This window comes from Pagrus major, chromosome 1 (assembly GCF_040436345.1).
Source record: "Pagrus major chromosome 1, Pma_NU_1.0".
NCBI lineage: Eukaryota > Metazoa > Chordata > Actinopteri > Spariformes > Sparidae > Pagrus > Pagrus major.
In genome coordinates, this window is record NC_133215.1 from 7326633 (window position 1) to 7337686 (window position 11054).

Genomic DNA, 11054 nt, shown 5'->3' on the forward strand with positions numbered 1-11054 from the left:
TTTTCCTTGTTTAAATGATAGAAGATTATTCATTAGGATCAAAAAGATATTTTCACCAGGAAGTAGTAAATAAGAGAGTCCCCTTTTAAATGGTTTTATTTATTTATTTTGCCCCTGTACACGACCATAGGGATGATGTTGTACACTTTTAAACTGTTTCCGGTCTCGTTCTAGCGGTTCATGTCACAGTCTATCTAGCAATAACAAATCACAGGCCGCCCTCTGGTGGTGATGTATGGACCACTTTTTGAAATTCTTACCATAAGCTGTAATTCAGGCCTGCTGACACACAGTGGAGCCACCTGGCCGTGGAAAATATGTCCTTAGCAGCCAAATAGGACTATTACACGGTGCAAAAGGTCTTCAAGCTCCATTAAATTGGCAATTTAATCTTTAGGACCACTGTCAAAACATTACCTTCTTGTCTGTCATGAATCTTATCATTCAAATTACATAATGACAGTGACACCCACACTCCAAACCAAGTCAGTAAAATAACTTTTGCCTTTTTGAAGCTGCTTATAAGTCTTTCTCTATGAAATCTTAGAGCGATAGAGGGAATAGAGAATAGAGAAAATCATATGAGATCTTAGACAGTCACCTCATTTTCCCTCAAAGGGAAAATCCATTCAAACACGAGGGCAGGATGTGAGAGTTATTAAGCCACCACCAGCAACTACCAGTAAACCAAAGATCAAGTATGATGTGAAGCAGAACAACGATTATATCAAACATTTTTTCATTACTATATACTGAATTATTAGAAATATGAAAGGTTTCAATGAAAAGTTAGTTATAAAGCTTATAGATAGATATAAAGTCGCACTGGTTTGAAAGCAAAACAAATAATCAGTTCACTTATTCATTACCTTTATTGACACTTTTATTACCTATATACTACCCTTTATATTTTGATTGGCTGACGAGAGAAAGTGACTGCAGGTAGCAGGTAACACAACCAGTTAAGGTCAAACCTCTCAGAAAGTGAGACCAGGTTTTTTAGAATCGTTCGCTTCGTCTGCTCGCCTCATGTGAGGGACCAAATCTCCCCCAAAACACAACAAAATGCTTTTAAGGGAAACCCACAGGGCTTTGGTACTCTTCGCTGTATTGCAAGCAGCCCAAAATAAACCCAATCTGACCTTATCACTGGGCAGACAAGGTCCAGGCAGGGGGAGGGAAGGAGGGAGAGGGATAATTCTTTATTCAGACGGGTCATTTTAGGGAAAAGAAAAAAAAAAAAAGCTCTGAAATGCGGCTGGTATGTCCGGATTGTTCCATATTTGATAAATAATTTCAGAAGGTCTGGAGACTATCAGCAGCACAGGCAGAACCTCTGACCCCTGGGCTTCACCAGCACAATGTGTGTGTATGCATTGTGCGTGAAAGTGTGTGTGTGTTTGTGCGTGTGTATTTACGCCCGTTGAACCCATTGTCTCTGAGTCTGTTATCATTATGCAGCAGTTTCCTGCAGCTGGGGCGAGGGAGAGGGAGAGACAGAGAAATAGGAATACACTCAATCATCAGATGCTCAACAATGAAGAGTCTATAAAGTTGACAAGCTCATCACTCCTGAGGCCAATTCCACTGACTTTCAACAGGACATTTTTTATGCTCTCTTTCATGTCGGGCATTTCCCTCCTCTCCTCTCTTCACTTCAACACACACGCACACACACACATACAGACTCCCACCCTGCTTATCTACCAAGCTGGTGCCCCAGACACAACCACAGTGTGCAAACAAACAGCTGACGTCATGGGCACACATGCACACATACACACAAGCTTTCCCATTCCTGGCCTGAAGTCACTGGGTTGGAATGCGATCAGAAATAGAGAGAGTGAAATGTGTGTATGTGGAGGGGGTGTTTGTTTTTTGACAGGGTGACAGAGGGACGGGTGGGTAAAAAGGGACATGGAAAAGGAGGCGAGATGGGGGCACACTGGGGGAACGATGACGAGGGTAAGAGAGAGTGAAATCTTTGGAACAGATGTGGGGGCACACCTTTCAGACGGTGACACACACTGCCCACACGCACAGACACACACACACAACACACACACTGTCTGAGTCATGACCAGCGATCTCTTATCAAGGCCTGATAGCCAGCACATCCACCAGGCAGACATATGCACACACTGTACTGCAGGTGTGTACACTACGGAGGTGTAACATTATGTAATGCTGATTATTTACACAGGGTAACTTTTATTTACATATGATGAATCTGATAAGACCTGGATGTTTATTTTGTTCCTAAATGAACAAGGAGGTTAATTCATCCAGGTCTTGTGTAACAGATTATTTATCTTTGAATATGAAATATATTGAAAGTATATATTTGGCATCTTGGTTCGAACTGCTCGCTTCCAGCTAATGCACAGGATTACCAAGGAAAAACAGGTTGTTTAAACATGAGACGTCATGGCACTCAACACTTTGATGGGTTGGTGCTGTGAAAGCATGCACATGCGTAGCAGAAGTATAACCTGTGAGGGAAAACAGTGTCTTAAACCTTATTTTGGGCCAAAGCCACCAAACTTTTTAACTGTGTTTAATCAGATTTGACTGGTTATTCTGTACATACAGTTTCTATGTCCCAGCGACCATTGAGAGTGAAGTTCTGGCTCTCTCCCATTCATTTACACAGGGGCCTGGTCTTGTTAACCCTAAAGAGTGACAATATATGATGATCAACCCATCGTAGCATACAGAGCGACAAAAGCACCTTCAGCCTAGAGACTGTGGTTTGTGTCATGTGTGAAACCAAATGTTAACAATCTTTTCCTAAAATAACCAAATACTTTTTAATAGCTCCAAAACTTAACGAAATTGTGCCCATTTCACAACGCTGACCATGTGTTGAGCTTCCTGATAGGATGCTTTGTGTGTCGCAAACAAAGGGTACCTTGTTTGTCTATATGAGACGCAGAGGGGCATGATAAAACATTGTCGTAAATAATACATTATGACCGAATAACTGCAAAATTACTGACAATTCAATCAGCCTTTCCTCTACTTTCAATTTAATTAGCTACTGTTAGCATGCTTACATGATTAAAGTGATAGTTTGGGTCTTTTGACACACAAACGCAGCCTGCCACGTACTGTATTACGCCGCAGATCAACTGTTTGGGTTGGACTTTCAGAGGCAATGTACAACAACAAAAAAGTTCACTTAAACAGATATATAGGTATATAGAGGTGGCTGCTTCTCTGTTGGTGCTATGTGCTGCTTCTCCACACAGGGGGAGAGCTGACATACATCTACTGCAGGTAATACACCGACTACACGGATAAGTACCTCATACAACCCCACATCAAAAGACACAAACAATCGCTTTAACATCAGCTTGTTAGCATTGTCATTGTGAGTATGTCATCAGCATTTAGCTTAAAACAATGCTGTGCCAATGTACAGTCTCACAGAACCACTAAGACTCTTAGTGTTGTTGAAGGAAACACTATTATATTACTTTTGGATACATGATATAAATGTACTTGAGATAACAGGGAGTGATGACGGATGACAGATTTGTGTGCCAAAGAAAAATCAATCAAACTGCGACTATGGAGTGACGCCACATGATACGCCTTTAAACCTCACAAAGAGACAGCTAAGTATCATTTTGGGAAAATTCAGATTTCTTGATCCCCTTTTTTGAAAAAGTTCTTCAGCTGTGAGCGCATGCAAACAAAAAAAGAATTAGTATGGATAAGCTGCGAACTTTTTTGAGATAGTAAGTGTCGGGGCTCTAGTTATTTAAACCCTGCATGGAATTAGCATTAGCAAGTAGTGTGGAAGTGGGACATAGCTTTCATCTCACTATCTACAGGTGGATTGAGCTCGTCATGTGAGTGTCGCCATCGAGCTCACTGTCTGCCGACCTGGCTGTCTGCCCGAGGCTTTGCTTCATTTATTCTAGGTCACGCTCACTAAATATTTTATGACCCAAGTCTGGTGAGAAGCTTAAATTTAGAAGGGTAAATCTGGGATGGAGTCCAGACATCTACGGTTACCACCTGACGAGTGTTTACACTGTGATTCAGCAGAATGAATACAGCCACAACAATCATGTGCCCTGCTGAGGTGTTCTGCAAGAAATAACCTGGCTGGAGAAGAGAATAAGAGTTGAGAGTGCCTTCTAATTAGTACTTTCGGCACTTTTAAGACGACACCGCCCCCCCGACCACAGGCTCCATCTGCAAGGTTGTGCAAAGATCAGCTAAAAATGAATTTCCCTTTGATGTTTAATGAGGTTATTAGTTTTAATTGTCAGTGGAATGCAGGAGGCTGAGCACTTGTCAGTAATTAGGGTTAATGTAAAAACAATGAAAAAATAGACATGATGATAAATTGCTATGACAACAATATATAATACATGACTTGCAAAAACTACCTAAACCCGATGTGACCCCTCCTCACCTAGATGCTGACCGTGGTATGAGCGTCAGTGGGGTTTCCCTAATAGAGGAAATAAAGAAACTTCCACTGAATTGTTGATGAAGTGGTCATGTTGACAGCTACTTGGTCTTTTGTTCCAAACAACACCCTAATGTAAAGTCCTTCATGAGAAATCCGAGTGGCATTTCCAGCCTCAAATCTGTTTTCCTGCAGGAAGATGACACAGAATGACCTTTTGTAATTTATGGAATGTGCATAAACAGGATAGATCTTCCTTCCATAGAAGCCAACATGCAGTTTCAGCAGCACAGATTACTTAAAGAGGTGGTTCATCTGAATTGCTGAGCTTTTTCACTTTCAGCTCTAATGACTGTTGACTTTTCTGGGAACTGTTTTTATTGGAACAGTGGTCAACTAAGGAAATATTGCTAATAAATGTGTTGACAGCATGTTGTGTCATGGGACACTCTCTTGAGGGGGATGCAGTTTTTCTTTCACTATCATTTTTAAACGCTGCGTGCATCATTTATCTCGATATCTGGACTCATAAAACAAACAAAAATAATTTGTTAACTGCCCCTTTAACATGTATTTTTCACACCATTAATTAAGAAGAAGACCGCAGAGTCTACATGCAAAGAAAGAGGGATCATTTGCAATATGGGTCATGATCAGGGCTCAGCATGACATCACCAGCAGCATGGCACACATTTTTAATCTTCCCAGCCACACACACACACACGCACACACACAGTTGCCCCGCGTGGTCACGCTTAAGCTACCCCGAGATCAGTGTGACAGCAGCATACTGCGGGGTTAATCCGCTCCCAGTCTGACAGGACACTGACCTCACTGCAGTGATGTCATCAAGGTGAGTCAGAGATGTCTGTAAGAGAGTGAGGGTATTATGGTAACAGACATGTGGTCTGTCGCAATGCTGTGCAGACATACAGTAAATCTGTATTTGTGTAAAGTCAGCAAAGGGTGAAGTGACTGTGTATGTGAAAAGTTCAGTTCCACGGAGCTTTTTATTTCTTTCAGCTCATCATTTTGGTTTTATAGTTAAACTTTACAGCAAATCCTTATACCTAAATGTTGTATGGTCACAATTTCATTAGGTTTAGGCAGGAAGATTACTCGGTAAGGTTTAGGAAAACATTTACGTTTAGGTTTTAATCCCTATGTGACTTCTGTAACTTCCAATACAAACTTGCCTTGAGACCTACGTGATGTTACTTCACAACATCAGTTTACAGACACAAACAGCTGTCTCCTGAATGAAAGTCCTGCGTGACCGTCCATCCCTGACCTCCTCCATATCTATACAGACTTTTCACTCTTCATACTACTACTTCTCCTCACTTCCTCACTTTGGAGCTAAAGTAATTACTATAGCCGCTAGAGGTTGCCACCTAACAACAAAGGTAAATATGGGTTATAATGAGCTGCTTTACTTACGACCTATATGTTCGTTTTTCTGACGGGGACAGGCCCCAACTTTCTTCCTCACATCTCCGACTCTCTCCCGGAAGTTACAGCAACAGGCGACCAAATGAAGTCAATTTTTAGACATTTCAAAGCAGAAATGTTAAGTATTATATCTTTAATTCATAAGGTGGCCAGATATAAGACTCGAGTTGCTGTGTGTGCTTGATGTGTAAATACGCAATTTATTCTAAAATGTTCACCATAACAAGTTTATGAAGTGATAATATGCCAGTTGTGCGTTTACAGCTTGTTTGCGCCGCCACCATGTGGCTTTATGGCTATGGAGTAAAATAAGCAGCGGGACAAACAGTCATAAAATATCAGACATTACACAGTTACGTGACTTTATTATGTGAGAAAGACAGAAATGAGACACTGTCTCCGGCTGTGTTTGTGAGTGGTACAGAGGCCGGTAAGTCCTTGTCACATATTGTCACTTATTAACTAAAACCTCCCTGCGGTCTCACCGGTGGGGAATTCTTCATCAGTGACATCACAGGCAGTGGACAGAGTACGAGAGGGAGAAGGAGGAGAGGCACGGGGGGGTTCAGGCAGCAGGCGGAAAAGACTCCTTAAAAGGAGCTCTGTGTTGTTTTTCGTTTCGGTCCAACGGCGTCACACAACATCATCTCCACTTCCTCAGATTGTCTTGAGGATGAGTGGACCGGTAGGTGAGTACACATCACCTCAGTGTTGTTCCAAATCCACTGACTGTGAGAGGAATTAGCCACAAGTACCTCGGTAGTTGTATTTTTACAGCGTGAGTGGGAGTCAACTTTGACTCCCTTTGGTAATCATATCCCATTGTCAATAAATATAAAACTAGTGTCATGACCCCTCTCTTCACAGGGCCTCCTGGTTGGTCAGTTTGAGGTGATTGCTCCCTCTGGATTGGACGAGAGAGATGACAGCAGCTTTCCCAAACCCCATCTGATGATCCTTCTCCTTCCACTTCCGACAAACAAACAGGATATTGTTCTGTGTGCGTGTATTGTGTAAATCTGTGAGTAACTAGGAGCGGGCCTGTTGAGCGATTTGTGACATGTGAAGTAAGTTGTGACAAAGTAGTGTGGGAAGAGTGAGGAGTCACAACATGGGCCATAACACTAGTAATACAATGAAATTCCTATTTTGGTTCAACTGAAATTCCATTTTCTTTTTAATCTGATCTGAGCTGATAAGATCCTTGTTGTTGTTTTTAATTGAGCAGATGTGTTTCCAGTTAATCATTATGTCAAGAGAGATAAGTGGGTTGTTGGGAAGCTTATCTGGGTATCTGGACTGTTTTTATTCAATTGGAGGGAGTGATGCGATGATGGAGGTTTAATGGAAACATTAACAGTTAGATTGAAAGATGGATGTTAGATGTTGGGATGGAAGGTTTAAGAGAGTTTAAATAATAGAGTAATATATCGATAATGTTATATTAATATATTAATATATTAAATATTAATAAAAAATAGAAAAAGAACAATAAAAAAGAGGTGTGTCTCATTTAACCAGAACAGGAAGACAGTTCGGCATTGACTTTGAGTCAATGCGTCACATGACCTGGAAGCTATTGAGAAAAATGCTGATTTTTCATTAAAAATATTAATATAAAATTTGACAAGCCCTAAAATAAAATAAAGAGCTGTGTCTCATTTAGCACTAATTTTGAGTCACTATGAACAAATAGGGTCACAATTGTTTTGTGTATAATAAAGGATCAGATAACTCGAACGAGGCAGTGTCCTTGTATTAGATCGGGTAGCATAATAAAGTAGTAATAAAGGATTTATACTAATTAGTTAATAAATTCACAGTAAACTGCTAACAAATGCATTATAATGTATGTATTTATCCTAATAAATAAGCAAAACAGCTTAGTTAAGGTTTAATAATGACATAAAACACAAGTTAGTTTAACTTATTAAATGTGTTTGTAACATGAATAATTATAAGAAACTCATGAGCACTTTATTAGCAGTCTATAATCTGCTATCTAGTGTCTTATAAGTGCTTATAAATGCATTATAATCTATCAATTGATGTGTGTATGATGCTGTTATTAATGCTTATATAGTCTTATTCACTCATAAGGATTTTTTTAATTAGCAGTTTAAGGACTCACAAGGACATTTTAACATTTAACATTTAACAGCTTTTGGAGGGATTGAAACATTCTGGTACCGGGTTAATCACCTGTCAATCACTGCAGATAATGACATGCTGTGAGAGCATGATCTGTCAGAGATGCATCATACTAAGACTGTTTGAGTCTATAAATAGTAAGAGGGCCGAATAGTGTGTAACGATGGATACAGCCACATCAAGACGTACACACAGACAGTGATTTAGACTTATTGAGGGGAACAGTGGGTTGTAAAAATGTGAGTTTAGACGATACGAAGGGAAAATGTGACATGATAAGTCTGATGTTTGCATGTGTGTGTGTGTGTGTGTGTGTGTGTTTTATTTCACCAGAAAAGCTGACTAAGACAAAATCCTTTTTCCACGGTAATGACCTGAGGGAGCAGGTAAATTGCATTCTGCCAGGTAAAACCACAGTCCTACAGGATGTGGTGCCTTTCTTCAAGTCTTTTGTCTACGAGCAAGCCAGGGATACTAGTCATCCACTGCTCTGCTCCACTTTCTGGGGGATTAGAACCATCAACCGTCCAATATCATGTCTTCCTTTTCAAAGGATCACACACTGTTCCTTTGTGTGTGCCAGTAAGTTGTGTGCTCATTAAGCATTTTCTAAGGATGAATGCACACGTGCAAGTGTGTGCATGCATAAATGTGGTTGGGTGTGCTTCTGAGCATTTGTTTGCAGGTACCGTGCTGTACACATTTCAAAAAACAGTGCATCCCCACCTGGGTGCTGCAGACACCACAAATCTTCATCCCTCCCTCCCCCCCTCACTCACCCCACCACACCAAAGGGAGTCTCCCTGTGAGCTCATGTCTGGAGCTCTGCCCGCCTCCTGTCTGAAACAGGATAATACAACAGCATTGTTTTTATCTGAATGTGGGCAGCATCTGCTAAATAAACTTGACTTTTGGGTTTGGGTAAGAGAGTGAACTTATCTCTCCATGGTTCCCAGTGTCTTTTACAGGAAAGTGCTTGATGTCCTGAAAGATTACTCAGATCTGGCAGTTCTGGTCCTTTCAGCTGTTCAAGAGTCCCGGTAACTAAGGGTGATAGTGCTATTGTATACTGGCTCCTTGGCTCTAGACCAGCCCTCCACAAAGCATCAGGTCAGGGAACAATGTCTTTCGATTTGTCATCTTACGACCCACTTTTGCAGAAAGTCTTTTCTCAGAAGCTGATAACACGAACAAGCTAACTGATTCGAGGCAGCGATAGACCAACAACTCTCGTGTTCTGCAAAGTAGATTTGTTGTTTCTGTAAATGGAGTCTGGTGGATTTGGCAAGAGCGATATAGCAGCTGTTTCTGGTCAAACACAAAGGATCCTACTCTTTAAACAAAAAAGGTCTATCTCAGTAGGGATCCTTTCCATATCAGACACTTACAATCTGAGCCTGTCAGTCGTGGTGTCCAAGCAAGACCATTGCAGCCCATTTCACTGCAGCCGGCTGTGGCAATCTACTAAAATAATTCCAAAACATTTTGTACCTGTTAATCATTTAGACGACAAAATGTGTAATAAAAAAGTAAAAAGTAGTATATAAAGTATATAATGCATATCATTTTTGATATATGGAGTCATACTCCATAAGATCTGTAAACATATTTTGATGTGTAAAATATGTAGAATTCCCCCTAAAATTTAATTTATTCCAAGAAAAAATATATAACTTTGTGCATGCAAACAGGAGCCCAGTGCCACATATTAAGATAGCCTAATAATCCCTCCCTGTATAAGACATGGCTTCATTTCAGATGTAACTAATCTCTCCAGTATTTGTTACTTCTTGATATTTGCACAACATCTAGTGTCGGAAATGAACCCCACGTCACCTAAATGGCTAAAACGACCACACAAAATGCAGTTTATTCGTTTATCACGATAGATTTAATAACATTTTTGTATCCGTGCATGATTACACGTGCATGTGCATATGTGTGGAAACTAAGGGTCAGGATGTCTAATGGAGGGCTAAACCCCAAAAGCAGGATCCACCCATAGAGACTCACGCAAGCCTATCAATGGAGCCATTGATACATGAAAGACCACGATGGATGGAGGGAGTGTGTGAGAGAGCGCGAGTGTCTGAGTGCGTTAGAGTGAGTGTGTGTCTGAGTGTGTGAGGGGAAGAGATTTACGAGAACAAATCCGCCAGATGTAGAGTGTGAAGCAAGCTTCAGACATTCATGTTTGCCTGGGTCACGACCTCGGAGAGAGTTTGATTTTTCCATGACCTGCAGACACAAGACGCATGTTTCCCTCCAGTCAAAACCATTCAACTGTCTTTCTTTTCTTTGACCCCTTCTTTTAACTTCCATCCTTTTATCTTGTGTCATTCAGCTCTCATTCAAGTCACTCAAGTGAACAACAAACTAGATTCTTCAGGCATTCATTTGCAATGGCCAATATCACAGTAAAACCAGAGGAGACAGCTTATTGTATTGTTTCAGCATCACACACCTGAGGCCGGCAGACAGACACTGTGATAAATTAGACTGAAGTCTTAAAAACTGCTTTGGCAGAATCGTCTCTCGAGTTTCTGAAACACTTTTAGTGTTCATAGTCTCGTCTAAAGAAATGTTGCAAGTGAAGTTAACCGTGCTTTTTGAAAATGAGCCACCAAGTCGAAAGCAACAGCAGAGCTCACATTCATTCATTACGTAAATGCTTAAATAAAAGCCAATATTCACGGAGTCTCATATAACAAGCCAATTTGTACTGCAAGGCACATAAACTAAAGGCTGTCCCCTAATGATGAAACTCAACATTTCCTGCAAACTTCTAGGCAGCCAGGTAGATACTTTATTCATCCATACAGAAATCAATGCAGCAAAATACAAATTTTACTATATAACACTATAAATCTTTGCAGAATAATGATAAATAATATAAATATCATATATAATATGATAACATGATAAATCCGTCTGTCTTTATAAAATCAACACTTTTATTTTGACACTCCATTTTGGTACATAAGTGTACTATACTTAGAGGATTATTACATCATCCATTTTACTT